Source organism: Lytechinus pictus, chromosome 7, assembly GCF_037042905.1.
Source record: "Lytechinus pictus isolate F3 Inbred chromosome 7, Lp3.0, whole genome shotgun sequence".
In the NCBI taxonomy this organism is placed as follows: domain Eukaryota; kingdom Metazoa; phylum Echinodermata; class Echinoidea; order Temnopleuroida; family Toxopneustidae; genus Lytechinus; species Lytechinus pictus.
Window position 1 is genome coordinate 3537129 of NC_087251.1, and position 16250 is coordinate 3553378.

Here is a 16250-nt window from a genome sequence, read left to right on the forward strand (position 1 = left end):
ATGGTAATAATTGCTGTATTGCATCTGTTATTGAGCTTTTCCAGCTGCCATTGTATTTCATGCATAGGCTAAGAAAATACCATACGTTGCTATATCTCTTCGTAATTAATGTTTCTCTATAGAAGTGAAATGTTGTAGCATTTGAGCATATATGTTTATAATAAAGCTTGTTTGATTCATGTCTAAAAATGGAAAATAGTCTTCGGTTAAAGTTATAGAATACTCATATAGGTTATCTTGAAATTCTTTTTCCTTGATACTGAATGTTAAGATATTGACATTTATTATTTGTAATGATTGAAATATTGATTGTGGGGTGGGGAATTGGAATATAATTGCTTTTATTTTGAGGTCACTTATACTCAGTGTGATGTTTCATCTCAATTAGTGATGCTATATTTTTCTGATATATTTGAGTTTTGATTAGGCAGAAATTGGCGAATGTAATGTAAAATGTAGCGCTCAGTGAAGATATTTATTTTCCATCATGTAGCAATTAAACTCAGGATTTCATTAGGTGTATATGTTGCAATAATAATATGAATTAAACGAATGTCTGGAAAATGCAGATTCCATGTGTATTGGACATGTTATTGTTGAGTCTTGTGTGATATTTCATTTTTTAGGAGAGCATGGAGATGTTAAATGAGTTGATCAAGTAATGAACTGTATGATGTGAGGTGTGATCTGTTTTGTGTGCAAGTACTGAGTTTTACATGTGGCTTCATCCTGGTGTTGCTGTACAATCATTCACATTTCAATTATCATAAATCCTGATGACTATATGCTGCAACCAGTCTGCTAATGTGTGAAGATACTGTTTTATTATAATTATACATATCATGTCTCATGACGAAAACCTCCATTTGAGAACACTATACCCCAGTTTCCCTTCTCATCAATTCTCTTCTCCTAGTACGACAAACCCTAACTGCCCCAATCAAGCAATTTAAAGTATCAAGACACCTGTTTCTTGACGTCGGTCAGAAGATAACACAACAGCTCGGCAATACAGTCACAGCAGGGGGCCACACACGATGGGATGCATGCGCAGCGCTGAGCGCGGTCCCTGCAAAGCATGCCGTCATTTTTATTCGCTTACTTTCCTTATTTCGAGGTCGATTTTCTTTGTTCGAAATAGAAAATTGACTAACATTGGATTACTGAACACAATATGCCTTTGAAAACGTGATTAAATATCGAATACAATAATTTCATTCCGAAGGTCCTACTACAGGCAGAAAAGTCTTACGTAATAGCACAGCTGTTGTTTATATTTTCGTCCTTTGCTCAACGCTCATATAAGTGGCCCGTGGAGGTGAAATTGAGACAGCGGGGATTACCCCGGGATTACCTGGCCAAGCACGGTTGATAAGGGCTTGGAAATGATTTTTGGGAGATCCAAATGGAAAATGGGGTACAATACCGCAGTTTGCAATCTGAACTGCGGTCTTTCTCCAAACGGGGTTTAACGTAATGTGTTGATAATCTTGAACCAGAATATGAACCACATAAAAAATAGTAAAATCATATCACAAGTACGTATGCACAGCTATAAATACAAAAAAAAATATTTGTCTAGTAAACTAAAGTCTTTTCATTAAAACAGGCAATCTGAATATCGGATCATATCTGGAACTTCAAGATTATGATCTGATATTCAGATTGCTTATTTTAATGATACACAAAACAAGATGATGATGAGTTTCTAACTTTTGGGTTCATCAAAATCAAATGAAATTTATAAATAGGATTATAATATACCAGTAATTGTAATAAAAGTAAATTATTTTTGTAGGCCTTTACTGCGAAGCTAAACGTAACATGATTCGGTTTCACTTTCCAGAAAAATAGAAAAGCCTCGCCTCGCGTTAGAAGCTACCATACTACTACTATGTACAGTATTTTATTTTTACACACACACACACGTCACCAGGCTGAAGCCAGCGCACAAACCCAGCGCACAGAATATATTGTAGCAAGCCAGCGCACAAACCCAGCGCACAGAGCTATCGCGATACAAACCGCCCTACACCGTGTGCGTAGTCTATTAGTCGCAGACCCTAAATACAGCTTAAATTCTCAAACGTCTCGAATATTGTCATAATGCGCACGGAAATGGTATAGTAAAAAGGCATAGTTACCGGAACTTACAGATGATTGAAAATATGGAACTTCCATAATGCACTATTCCACATTATGATTGCTTCAAATATTAGTATATGACTGATTTGAATATAATCATTAAGAATTGAATGGAGTATGTTTCTATATGGCATGAGTGCAGCTGAAAATAATACAGATAAAGAAGAATCAAACAAAGTTGGTAAAATGTAAACAATATCGGACAAGGTTAATAGAGTTATGATATTTTAAAGATCCGCATTTCGGCCAGTTCTATATGCATTTCTTCTTTAACATTCAATGGAGAAAAGTAATCTCTCCTGTATATTCCCACTTTTTTAATCACATGAATTCATGATTATTCAAATTTCCTCCTCCTATAGAATTACAAATATTGTATTAAAACTATTTAATGCATTTTCTCATTAATTTATGGACATTATTTTAATAAGAGACATCACATGATTAAAAGATGATTTCATGCAAGAGCATTTTATAAGCAAAACGAAGTTGGAACACGTCATCATGATCACTTCAAATAGATAGTTATGACTGCGTGCATTTTATTTTCACAAAATACTGCTTACTTCAAAATTCAGTATCAGAGTTTGATGATTGCTTCCGGATTCTCTTTTGTAAATTCAACTCTTATTAATAACTATACCCAGTTGTTGTGTGTCCGGACAGGTTGTGTGTCCGGACGATCAATTTTAGAAAGTCATTTTGAAAAATTTACAAGCGATCGAAGTTTCATCAATTTTTAGTACAAAATGTTAGGAAACAATATAAAGAACACAACAGAAGATGATTACAGCTATTGAATTCATATTTTTAGTGTAATCCAAAGACAAAAAAGAAGGCTTCAAAAATATAAAGTGTCCGGACACCCGACCTCCCATCCTATTTCCAGCGCGGAGTATGCAACCATTTTATGTGTTCTGAGTTTCCTATGTGAATCAATATAGTTTTTGCTTATTCCCTAAATAAAATGCATCAGTTAATAAATTTCATATGAAAGATCAGTCCCTCTCGCATGGGCCTTGGAACAGGGGGGGGGGGGTAGACCACATTAAATTCTCAGAAAAAATTACATAACAACTTTGAAGCACTACCTGCGTTTCGGGGCATCTTAGACGCCGTCCCCTTTTTTGTGCGCCATTTAAAATTCACCCCTAAATCGATGAAGTGATTAATGAAGATAACTCTGGTTAATTTTCATGACATAAAATGTTATTTTCGATTAGCGGCTAATTTATTACCAGCTCCCGGCCACCAAAGCAAAAATGTTGGAATACACGTACACACATAGCGCGCGCGATATTTTCGTCAACGCACCCCGACATTTCGGGGCACCGTAGACCCCGTCCCCTTTTGCTGTGCACCAATGTTCACCCCTAGACCGATGAAGTGATTAATAAAGATCAATTTGGTTGATTTTCAAGACATAAAATTGTGATTTTGATTAGGGGCGAATTTATTACCAGACCAAAGCGGAATTGTTGGAATACACGTACATAATATAGCACGCCATAATAGCAAGTGCCGTATTTTCGTCAATGCACCCCCACCTTTCGGGGCATCGTAGACCCCGTCCCCCTTTTCTGTGCACCAATGTTCACCCCTAGATCGATGAACTGATTAATAAAGATCAATTTGGTTGATTTTCAAGAAATAAAATCCTGATTTCGATTAGCGGCGAATTTATTACCAGACCAAAGCGGAATTGCTTGAATACACGTACATAATATAGCACGCCATAATAGCAAGTGCCGTATTTTCGTCAATGCACCCCCACCTTTCGGGGCATCGTAGGCAGCGGCGTAACAGGGGTCGGTGGCCAGGGGGGGCAAGAGCCAAAAATTTCCCGGTCATATCATGGAACAGGCAATGGCGTCATAAGGCAAAAATTTTGAGGGGGCGATATGGCGTATCGGGCAAATATATATATATATAAAAGCGAGCGAGCAAAAATTTTTGACATTTTTATTGCAAAAATCAAATTTTGTGATAGATTTTGACATAATGTTAAAAAGATGATATCATATTTCACCCTCCTCTTTCCTTTTTTTCTCTTTTTTTTTGTACGCCACGGTGAACAGGATTTTTGTTATGATTGTGAGCATCAGGGCGAAGCTCTATATGCTCGAGGGGGCCGAATATGGCGCTTCTGGCAAGAAGTAGCTTAATGAAGGTCCCGAGCGAGCGAAGCGAGCGAGATAAAAAAATCACCTTTTCATGAGAATCTAACATGAAGATAGATTTTAACGTGATATTCAGAAAAAATTAATACACTTTCCTTTCTTTCCTCATTTTTTTTTGTTTGGTTGTAGAACTTTTTGGGGCCATGGTCCAAACTCATCCATATAACAGTGCTTTATGGGTGGGGTCCAGGGCAGAGCCCCGGAACCTCTTGATATCAAAGCCATTTTTAACCTTACAGAGGGCCACTTATTTTAATCAAATTGCGTGTATATTTATATAGCTTTAACACAACACATAAATTCAATGCAGTTGTGTATCGTAATCATCCAAATATTGTGAGGGGCACACCATAGCAAATGTGTGAAAATTTGTAAAAAGTCGCCAGCGAGCGAAGCGAGCCAGAAAAAAATGGCCTGTTAAAATGAAATTCTAATTATGTGATAGATTTTTACATCATTATAGTAAATATCATGTCATACATTTTTTTTCATTCATCTCATTTCGCTGCCTCCTTTATTTTCTTTTATTTCCCCTTGAAAGCTTAATGCAGGAAGGGTCCATATAGGGGCCCGTTATAGAACCCATTAAAGGTTACAGATGAAGAGCCCCCACTGCACGGGGTCTTGACTCTTGGACAGAGCCTTTGGAGATTTAGCAAGTTTATGATAGACTTTCATACGACATTATGCTATATACCATCCATTTTTCTTCCCGCTAGTTATCTCAATCCTCGGCAGCCCGGTAGTGTACGTTATCTTGTCCCTATTCCTTAATTTCCAATTTAGATTTTAGCTAATTCCATTCTGCATTTATTTCCCGCTTTTGTTTGCCTTTTTGTAATCTTTAATTTATTTCCCTGTCTTACTAATCATGCTAATGTAATTGTATATCGGGGCGAATTGTTCTTTCTCACTTGTTCGTTTTTCCTTCCTTTTCCCGTTATCTTTCCGTTTCCGTTTTTTATGTTTTTTCTTAGTTTTCTTTTCCCTTTTCCTTTCCCTTTCCCCTTCCCCTTTCCCCTTTTTTCTTTCCTTTCCCTTTCCCTTTCTTCCCCCTTTTTTTTCTTTTTCCCGTTTTTTTCTTATTTTCCCGGTGAGCTCCGCCAGGGGGGGGCAGCTTGCCCCCCCTGCCCCCCCGCCTGTTACGCCACTGATCGTAGACCCCGTCCCCCTTTTCTGTGCACCAATGTTCACCCCTAGATCGATGAAGTGATTAATAAAGATCAATTTGGTTGATTTTCAAGAAATAAAATCCTGATTTCGATTAGCGGCGAATTTATTACCAGACCAAACCGGAATTGTTGGAATACACGTACATAATATAGCACGCCATAATAGCAAGCGCCGTATTTTCGTCAATGCACCCCCACCTTTCGGGGCATCGTAGACCCCGTCCTCTTTTTCTGTGCACCAATGTTCACCCCTAGATCGATGAAGTGATTAATAAAGATCAATTTGGTTGATTTTCAAGAAATAAAATCGTGATTTCGATTAGCGGCGAATTTATTACCAGACCAAACCGGAATTGTTGGAATACACGTACATAATATAGCACGCCATAATAGCAAGCGCCGTATTTTCGTCAATGCACCCCCACCTTTCGGGGCATCGTAGACCCCGTCCCCCTTTTCTGTGCACCAATGTTCACCCCTAGATCGATGAACTGATTAATAAAGATCAATTTGGTTGATTTTCAAGAAATAAAATCGTGATTTCGATTAGCGGCGAATTTATTACCAGACCAAAGCGGAATTGTTGGAATACACGTACATAATATAGCACGCCATAATAGCAAGTGCCGTATTTTCGTCAATGCACCCCCACCTTTCGGGGCATCGTAGACCCCGTCCCCCTTTTCTGTGCACCAATGTTCACCCCTAGATCGATGTAGTGATTAATAAAGATCAATTTGGTTGATTTTCAAGAAATAAAATCCTGATTTCGATTAGCGGCGAATTTATTACCAGACCAAAGCGGAATTGTTTGAATACACGTACATAATATAGCACGCCATAATAGCAAGTGCCGTATTTTCGTCAATGCACCCCCACCTTTCGGGGCATCGTAGACCCCGTCCCCCTTTTCTGTGCACCAATGTTCACCCCTAGATCGATGAAGTGATTAATAAAGATCAATTTGGTTGATTTTCAAGAAATAAAATCCTGATTTCGATTAGCGGCGAATTTATTACCAGACCAAACCGGAATTGTTGGAATACACGTACATAATATAGCACGCCATAATAGCAAGCGCCGTATTTTCGTCAATGCACCCCCACCTTTCGGGGCATCGTAGACCCCGTCCTCTTTTTCTGTGCACCAATGTTCACCCCTAGATCGATGAAGTGATTAATAAAGATCAATTTGGTTGATTTTCAAGAAATAAAATCCTGATTTCGATTAGCGGCGAATTTATTACCAGACCAAAGCGGAATTGTTGGAATACACGTACATAATATAGCACGCCATAATAGCAAGTGCCGTATTTTCGTCAATGCACCCCCACCTTTCGGGGCATCGTAGACCCCGTCCCCCTTTTCTGTGCACCAATGTTCACCCCTAGATCGATGAAGTGATTAATAAAGATCAATTTGGTTGATTTTCAAGAAATAAAATCCTGATTTCGAATAGCGGCGAATTTATTACCAGACCAAAGCGGAATTGTTTGAATACACGTACATAATATAGCACGCCATAATAGCAAGTGCCGTATTTTCGTCAATGCACCCCCACCTTTCGGGGCATCGTAGACCCCGTCCCCCTTTTCTGTGCACCAATGTTCACCCCTAGATCGATGAAGTGATTAATAAAGATCAATTTGGTTGATTTTCAAGAAATAAAATCCTGATTTCGATTAGCGGCGAATTTATTACCAGACCAAAGCGGAATTGTTTGAATACACGTACATAATATAGCACGCCATAATAGCAAGTGCCGTATTTTCGTCAATGCACCCCCACCTTTCGGGGCATCGTAGACCCCGTCCCCCTTTTCTGTGCACCAATGTTCACCCCTAGATCGATGAAGTGATTAATAAAGATCAATTTGGTTGATTTTCAAGAAATAAAATCGTGATTTCGATTAGCGGCGAATTTATTACCAGACCAAACCGGAATTGTTTGAATACACGTACATAATATAGCACGCCATAATAGCAAGTGCCGTATTTTCGTCAATGCACCCCCACCTTTCGGGGCATCGTAGACCCCGTCCCCCTTTTCTGTGCACCAATGTTCACCCCTAGATCGATGAAGTGATTAATAAAGATCAATTTGGTTGATTTTCAAGAAATAAAATCGTGATTTCGATTAGCGGCGAATTTATTACCAGACCAAAGCGGAATTGTTGGAATACACGTACATAATATAGCACGCCATAATAGCAAGTGCCGTATTTTCGTCAATGCACCCCCACCTTTCGGTGCATCGTAGACCCCGTCCCGCTTTTCTGTGCACCAATGTTCACCCCTAGATCGATGAAGTGATTAATAAAGATCAATTTGGTTGATTTTCAAGAAATAAAATCCTGATTTCGATTAGCGGCGAATTTATTACCAGACCAAACCGGAATTGTTGGAATACACGTACATAATATAGCACGCCATAATAGCAAGCGCCGTATTTTCGTCAATGCACCCCCACCTTTCGGGGCATCGTAGACCCCGTCCTCTTTTTCTGTGCACCAATGTTCACCCCTAGATCGATGAAGTGATTAATAAAGATCAATTTGGTTGATTTTCAAGAAATAAAATCGTGATTTCGATTAGCGGCGAATTTATTACCAGACCAAACCGGAATTGTTGGAATACACGTACATAATATAGCACGCCATAATAGCAAGCGCCGTATTTTCGTCAATGCACCCCCACCTTTCGGGGCATCGTAGACCCCGTCCTCTTTTTCTGTGCACCAATGTTCACCCCTAGATCGATGAACTGATTAATAAAGATCAATTTGGTTGATTTTCAAGAAATAAAATCGTGATTTCGATTAGCGGCGAATTTATTACCAGACCAAAGCGGAATTGTTGGAATACACGTACATAATATAGCACGCCATAATAGCAAGTGCCGTATTTTCGTCAATGCACCCCCACCTTTCGGGGCATCGTAGACCCCGTCCCCCTTTTCTGTGCACCAATGTTCACCCCTAGATCGATGTAGTGATTAATAAAGATCAATTTGGTTGATTTTCAAGAAATAAAATCCTGATTTCGATTAGCGGCGAATTTATTACCAGACCAAAGCGGAATTGTTGGAATACACGTACATAATATAGCACGCCATAATAGCAAGTGCCGTATTTTCGTCAATGCACCCCCACCTTTCGGGGCATCGTAGACCCCGTCCCCCTTTTCTGTGCACCAATGTTCACCCCTAGATCGATGGAGTGATTAATAAAGATCAATTTGGTTGATTTTCAAGAAATAAAATCCTGATTTCGATTAGCGGCGAATTTATTACCAGACCAAACCGGAATTGTTGGAATACACGTACATAATATAGCACGCCATAATAGCAAGCGCCGTATTTTCGTCAATGCACCCCCACCTTTCGGGGCATCGTAGACCCCGTCCTCTTTTTCTGTGCACCAATGTTCACCCCTAGATCGATGAAGTGATTAATAAAGATCAATTTGGTTGATTTTCAAGAAATAAAATCGTGATTTCGATTAGCGGCGAATTTATTACCAGACCAAAGCGGAATTGTTGGAATACACGTACATAATATAGCACGCCATAATAGCAAGTGCCGTATTTTCGTCAATGCACCCCCACCTTTCGGGGCATCGTAGACCCCGTCCCCCTTTTCTGTGCACCAATGTTCACCCCTAGATCGATGAACTGATTAATAAAGATCAATTTGGTTGATTTTCAAGAAATAAAATCCTGATTTCGAATAGCGGCGAATTTATTACCAGACCAAAGCGGAATTGTTTGAATACACGTACATAATATAGCACGCCATAATAGCAAGTGCCGTATTTTCGTCAATGCACCCCCACCTTTCGGGGCATCGTAGACCCCGTCCCCCTTTTCTGTGCACCAATGTTCACCCCTAGATCGATGAAGTGATTAATAAAGATCAATTTGGTTGATTTTCAAGAAAAAAAATCCTGATTTCGATTAGCGGCGAATTTATTACCAGACCAAAGCGGAATTGTTGGAATACACGTACATAATATAGCACGCCATAATAGCAAGTGCCGTATTTTCGTCAATGCACCCCCACCTTTCGGGGCATCGTAGACCCCGTCCCCCTTTTCTGTGCACCAATGTTCACCCCTAGATCGATGAAGTGATTAATAAAGATCAATTTGGTTGATTTTCAAGAAATAAAATCGTGATTTCGATTAGCGGCGAATTTATTACCAGACCAAACCGGAATTGTTTGAATACACGTACATAATATAGCACGCCATAATAGCAAGTGCCGTATTTTCGTCAATGCACCCCCACCTTTCGGGGCATCGTAGACCCCGTCCCCCTTTTCTGTGCACCAATGTTCACCCCTAGATCGATGAAGTGATTAATAAAGATCAATTTGGTTGATTTTCAAGAAATAAAATCCTGATTTCGATTAGCGGCGAATTTATTACCAGACCAAAGCGGAATTGTTTGAATACACGTACATAATATAGCACGCCATAATAGCAAGTGCCGTATTTTCGTCAATGCACCCCCACCTTTCGGGGCATCGTAGACCCCGTCCCCCTTTTCTGTGCACCAATGTTCACCCCTAGATCGATGGAGTGATTAATAAAGATCAATTTGGTTGATTTTCAAGAAATAAAATCCTGATTTCGATTAGCGGCGAATTTATTACCAGACCAAACCGGAATTGTTGGAATACACGTACATAATATAGCACGCCATAATAGCAAGCGCCGTATTTTCGTCAATGCACCCCCACCTTTCGGGGCATCGTAGACCCCGTCCTCTTTTTCTGTGCACCAATGTTCACCCCTAGATCGATGAAGTGATTAATAAAAATCAATTTGGTTGATTTTCAAGAAATAAAATCGTGATTTCGATTAGCGGCGAATTTATTACCAGACCAAAGCGGAATTGTTTGAATACACGTACATAATATAGCACGCCATAATAGCAAGTGCCGTATTTTCGTCAATGCACCCCCACCTTTCGGGGCATCGTAGACCCCGTCCCCCTTTTCTGTGCACCAATGTTCACCCCTAGATCGATGAAGTGATTAATAAAGATCAATTTGGTTGATTTTCAAGAAATAAAATCCTGATTTCGATTAGCGGCGAATTTATTACCAGACCAAACCGGAATTGTTGGAATACACGTACATAATATAGCACGCCATAATAGCAAGCGCCGTATTTTCGTCAATGCACCCCCACCTTTCGGGGCATCGTAGACCCCGTCCTCTTTTTCTGTGCACCAATGTTCACCCCTAGATCGATGAAGTGATTAATAAAGATCAATTTGGTTGATTTTCAAGAAATAAAATCGTGATTTCGATTAGCGGCGAATTTATTACCAGACCAAAGCGGAATTGTTGGAATACACGTACATAATATAGCACGCCATAATAGCAAGTGCCGTATTTTCGTCAATGCACCCCCATCTTTCGGGGCATCGTAGACCCCGTCCCCCTTTTCTGTGCACCAATGTTCACCCCTAGATCGATGAAGTGATTAATAAAGATCAATTTGGTTGATTTTCAAGAAATAAAATCCTGATTTCGATTAGCGGCGAATTTATTACCAGACCAAACCGGAATTGTTTGAATACACGTACATAATATAGCACGCCATAATAGCAAGTGCCGTATTTTCGTCAATGCACCCCCACCTTTCGGGGCATCGTAGACCCCGTCCCCCTTTTCTGTGCACCAATGTTCACCCCTAGATCGATGAAGTGATTAATAAAGATCAATTTGGTTGATTTTCAAGAAAAAAAATCCTGATTTCGATTAGCGGCGAATTTATTACCAGACCAAAGCGGAATTGTTTGAATACACGTACATAATATAGCACGCCATAATAGCAAGTGCCGTATTTTCGTCAATGCACCCCCACCTTTCGGGGCATCGTAGACCCCGTCCCCCTTTTCTGTGCACCAATGTTCACCCCTAGATCGATGAAGTGATTAATAAAGATCAATTTGGTTGATTTTCAAGAAATAAAATCCTGATTTCGATTAGCGGCGAATTTATTACCAGACCAAAGCGGAATTGTTTGAATACACGTACATAATATAGCACGCCATAATAGCAAGTGCCGTATTTTCGTCAATGCACCCCCACCTTTCGGGGCATCGTAGACCCCGTCCCCCTTTTCTGTGCACCAATGTTCACCCCTAGATCGATGAAGTGATTAATAAAGATCAATTTGGTTGATTTTCAAGAAATAAAATCGTGATTTCGATTAGCGGCGAATTTATTACCAGACCAAACCGGAATTGTTTGAATACACGTACATAATATAGCACGCCATAATAGCAAGTGCCGTATTTTCGTCAATGCACCCCCACCTTTCGGGGCATCGTAGACCCCGTCCCCCTTTTCTGTGCACCAATGTTCACCCCTAGATCGATGAAGTGATTAATAAAGATCAATTTGGTTGATTTTCAAGAAATAAAATCGTGATTTCGATTAGCGGCGAATTTATTACCAGACCAAAGCGGAATTGTTGGAATACACGTACATAATATAGCACGCCATAATAGCAAGTGCCGTATTTTCGTCAATGCACCCCCACCTTTCGGTGCATCGTAGACCCCGTCCCGCTTTTCTGTGCACCAATGTTCACCCCTAGATCGATGAAGTGATTAATAAAGATCAATTTGGTTGATTTTCAAGAAATAAAATCCTGATTTCGATTAGCGGCGAATTTATTACCAGACCAAACCGGAATTGTTGGAATACACGTACATAATATAGCACGCCATAATAGCAAGCGCCGTATTTTCGTCAATGCACCCCCACCTTTCGGGGCATCGTAGACCCCGTCCTCTTTTTCTGTGCACCAATGTTCACCCCTAGATCGATGAAGTGATTAATAAAGATCAATTTGGTTGATTTTCAAGAAATAAAATCGTGATTTCGATTAGCGGCGAATTTATTACCAGACCAAACCGGAATTGTTGGAATACACGTACATAATATAGCACGCCATAATAGCAAGCGCCGTATTTTCGTCAATGCACCCCCACCTTTCGGGGCATCGTAGACCCCGTCCTCTTTTTCTGTGCACCAATGTTCACCCCTAGATCGATGAACTGATTAATAAAGATCAATTTGGTTGATTTTCAAGAAATAAAATCGTGATTTCGATTAGCGGCGAATTTATTACCAGACCAAAGCGGAATTGTTGGAATACACGTACATAATATAGCACGCCATAATAGCAAGTGCCGTATTTTCGTCAATGCACCCCCACCTTTCGGGGCATCGTAGACCCCGTCCCCCTTTTCTGTGCACCAATGTTCACCCCTAGATCGATGTAGTGATTAATAAAGATCAATTTGGTTGATTTTCAAGAAATAAAATCCTGATTTCGATTAGCGGCGAATTTATTACCAGACCAAAGCGGAATTGTTGGAATACACGTACATAATATAGCACGCCATAATAGCAAGTGCCGTATTTTCGTCAATGCACCCCCACCTTTCGGGGCATCGTAGACCCCGTCCCCCTTTTCTGTGCACCAATGTTCACCCCTAGATCGATGGAGTGATTAATAAAGATCAATTTGGTTGATTTTCAAGAAATAAAATCCTGATTTCGATTAGCGGCGAATTTATTACCAGACCAAACCGGAATTGTTGGAATACACGTACATAATATAGCACGCCATAATAGCAAGCGCCGTATTTTCGTCAATGCACCCCCACCTTTCGGGGCATCGTAGACCCCGTCCTCTTTTTCTGTGCACCAATGTTCACCCCTAGATCGATGAAGTGATTAATAAAGATCAATTTGGTTGATTTTCAAGAAATAAAATCGTGATTTCGATTAGCGGCGAATTTATTACCAGACCAAAGCGGAATTGTTGGAATACACGTACATAATATAGCACGCCATAATAGCAAGTGCCGTATTTTCGTCAATGCACCCCCACCTTTCGGGGCATCGTAGACCCCGTCCCCCTTTTCTGTGCACCAATGTTCACCCCTAGATCGATGAACTGATTAATAAAGATCAATTTGGTTGATTTTCAAGAAATAAAATCCTGATTTCGAATAGCGGCGAATTTATTACCAGACCAAAGCGGAATTGTTTGAATACACGTACATAATATAGCACGCCATAATAGCAAGTGCCGTATTTTCGTCAATGCACCCCCACCTTTCGGGGCATCGTAGACCCCGTCCCCCTTTTCTGTGCACCAATGTTCACCCCTAGATCGATGGAGTGATTAATAAAGATCAATTTGGTTGATTTTCAAGAAATAAAATCCTGATTTCGATTAGCGGCGAATTTATTACCAGACCAAACCGGAATTGTTGGAATACACGTACATAATATAGCACGCCATAATAGCAAGCGCCGTATTTTCGTCAATGCACCCCCACCTTTCGGGGCATCGTAGACCCCGTCCTCTTTTTCTGTGCACCAATGTTCACCCCTAGATCGATGAAGTGATTAATAAAGATCAATTTGGTTGATTTTCAAGAAATAAAATCGTGATTTCGATTAGCGGCGAATTTATTACCAGACCAAAGCGGAATTGTTGGAATACACGTACATAATATAGCACGCCATAATAGCAAGTGCCGTATTTTCGTCAATGCACCCCCACCTTTCGGGGCATCGTAGACCCCGTCCCCCTTTTCTGTGCACCAATGTTCACCCCTAGATCGATGAACTGATTAATAAAGATCAATTTGGTTGATTTTCAAGAAATAAAATCCTGATTTCGAATAGCGGCGAATTTATTACCAGACCAAAGCGGAATTGTTTGAATACACGTACATAATATAGCACGCCATAATAGCAAGTGCCGTATTTTCGTCAATGCACCCCCACCTTTCGGGGCATCGTAGACCCCGTCCCCCTTTTCTGTGCACCAATGTTCACCCCTAGATCGATGAAGTGATTAATAAAGATCAATTTGGTTGATTTTCAAGAAAAAAAATCCTGATTTCGATTAGCGGCGAATTTATTACCAGACCAAAGCGGAATTGTTGGAATACACGTACATAATATAGCACGCCATAATAGCAAGTGCCGTATTTTCGTCAATGCACCCCCACCTTTCGGGGCATCGTAGACCCCGTCCCCCTTTTCTGTGCACCAATGTTCACCCCTAGATCGATGAAGTGATTAATAAAGATCAATTTGGTTGATTTTCAAGAAATAAAATCGTGATTTCGATTAGCGGCGAATTTATTACCAGACCAAACCGGAATTGTTTGAATACACGTACATAATATAGCACGCCATAATAGCAAGTGCCGTATTTTCGTCAATGCACCCCCACCTTTCGGGGCATCGTAGACCCCGTCCCCCTTTTCTGTGCACCAATGTTCACCCCTAGATCGATGAAGTGATTAATAAAGATCAATTTGGTTGATTTTCAAGAAATAAAATCCTGATTTCGATTAGCGGCGAATTTATTACCAGACCAAAGCGGAATTGTTTGAATACACGTACATAATATAGCACGCCATAATAGCAAGTGCCGTATTTTCGTCAATGCACCCCCACCTTTCGGGGCATCGTAGACCCCGTCCCCCTTTTCTGTGCACCAATGTTCACCCCTAGATCGATGGAGTGATTAATAAAGATCAATTTGGTTGATTTTCAAGAAATAAAATCCTGATTTCGATTAGCGGCGAATTTATTACCAGACCAAACCGGAATTGTTGGAATACACGTACATAATATAGCACGCCATAATAGCAAGCGCCGTATTTTCGTCAATGCACCCCCACCTTTCGGGGCATCGTAGACCCCGTCCTCTTTTTCTGTGCACCAATGTTCACCCCTAGATCGATGAAGTGATTAATAAAAATCAATTTGGTTGATTTTCAAGAAATAAAATCGTGATTTCGATTAGCGGCGAATTTATTACCAGACCAAAGCGGAATTGTTTGAATACACGTACATAATATAGCACGCCATAATAGCAAGTGCCGTATTTTCGTCAATGCACCCCCACCTTTCGGGGCATCGTAGACCCCGTCCCCCTTTTCTGTGCACCAATGTTCACCCCTAGATCGATGAAGTGATTAATAAAGATCAATTTGGTTGATTTTCAAGAAATAAAATCCTGATTTCGATTAGCGGCGAATTTATTACCAGACCAAACCGGAATTGTTGGAATACACGTACATAATATAGCACGCCATAATAGCAAGCGCCGTATTTTCGTCAATGCACCCCCACCTTTCGGGGCATCGTAGACCCCGTCCTCTTTTTCTGTGCACCAATGTTCACCCCTAGATCGATGAAGTGATTAATAAAGATCAATTTGGTTGATTTTCAAGAAATAAAATCGTGATTTCGATTAGCGGCGAATTTATTACCAGACCAAAGCGGAATTGTTGGAATACACGTACATAATATAGCACGCCATAATAGCAAGTGCCGTATTTTCGTCAATGCACCCCCATCTTTCGGGGCATCGTAGACCCCGTCCCCCTTTTCTGTGCACCAATGTTCACCCCTAGATCGATGAAGTGATTAATAAAGATCAATTTGGTTGATTTTCAAGAAATAAAATCCTGATTTCGATTAGCGGCGAATTTATTACCAGACCAAACCGGAATTGTTGGAATACACGTACATAATATAGCACGCCATAATAGCAAGTGCCGTATTTTCGTCAATGCACCCCCACCTTTCGGGGCATCGTAGACCCCGTCCCCCTTTTCTGTGCACCAATGTTCACCCCTAGATCGATGAAGTGATTAATAAAGATCAATTTGGTTGATTTTCAAGAAAAAAAATCCT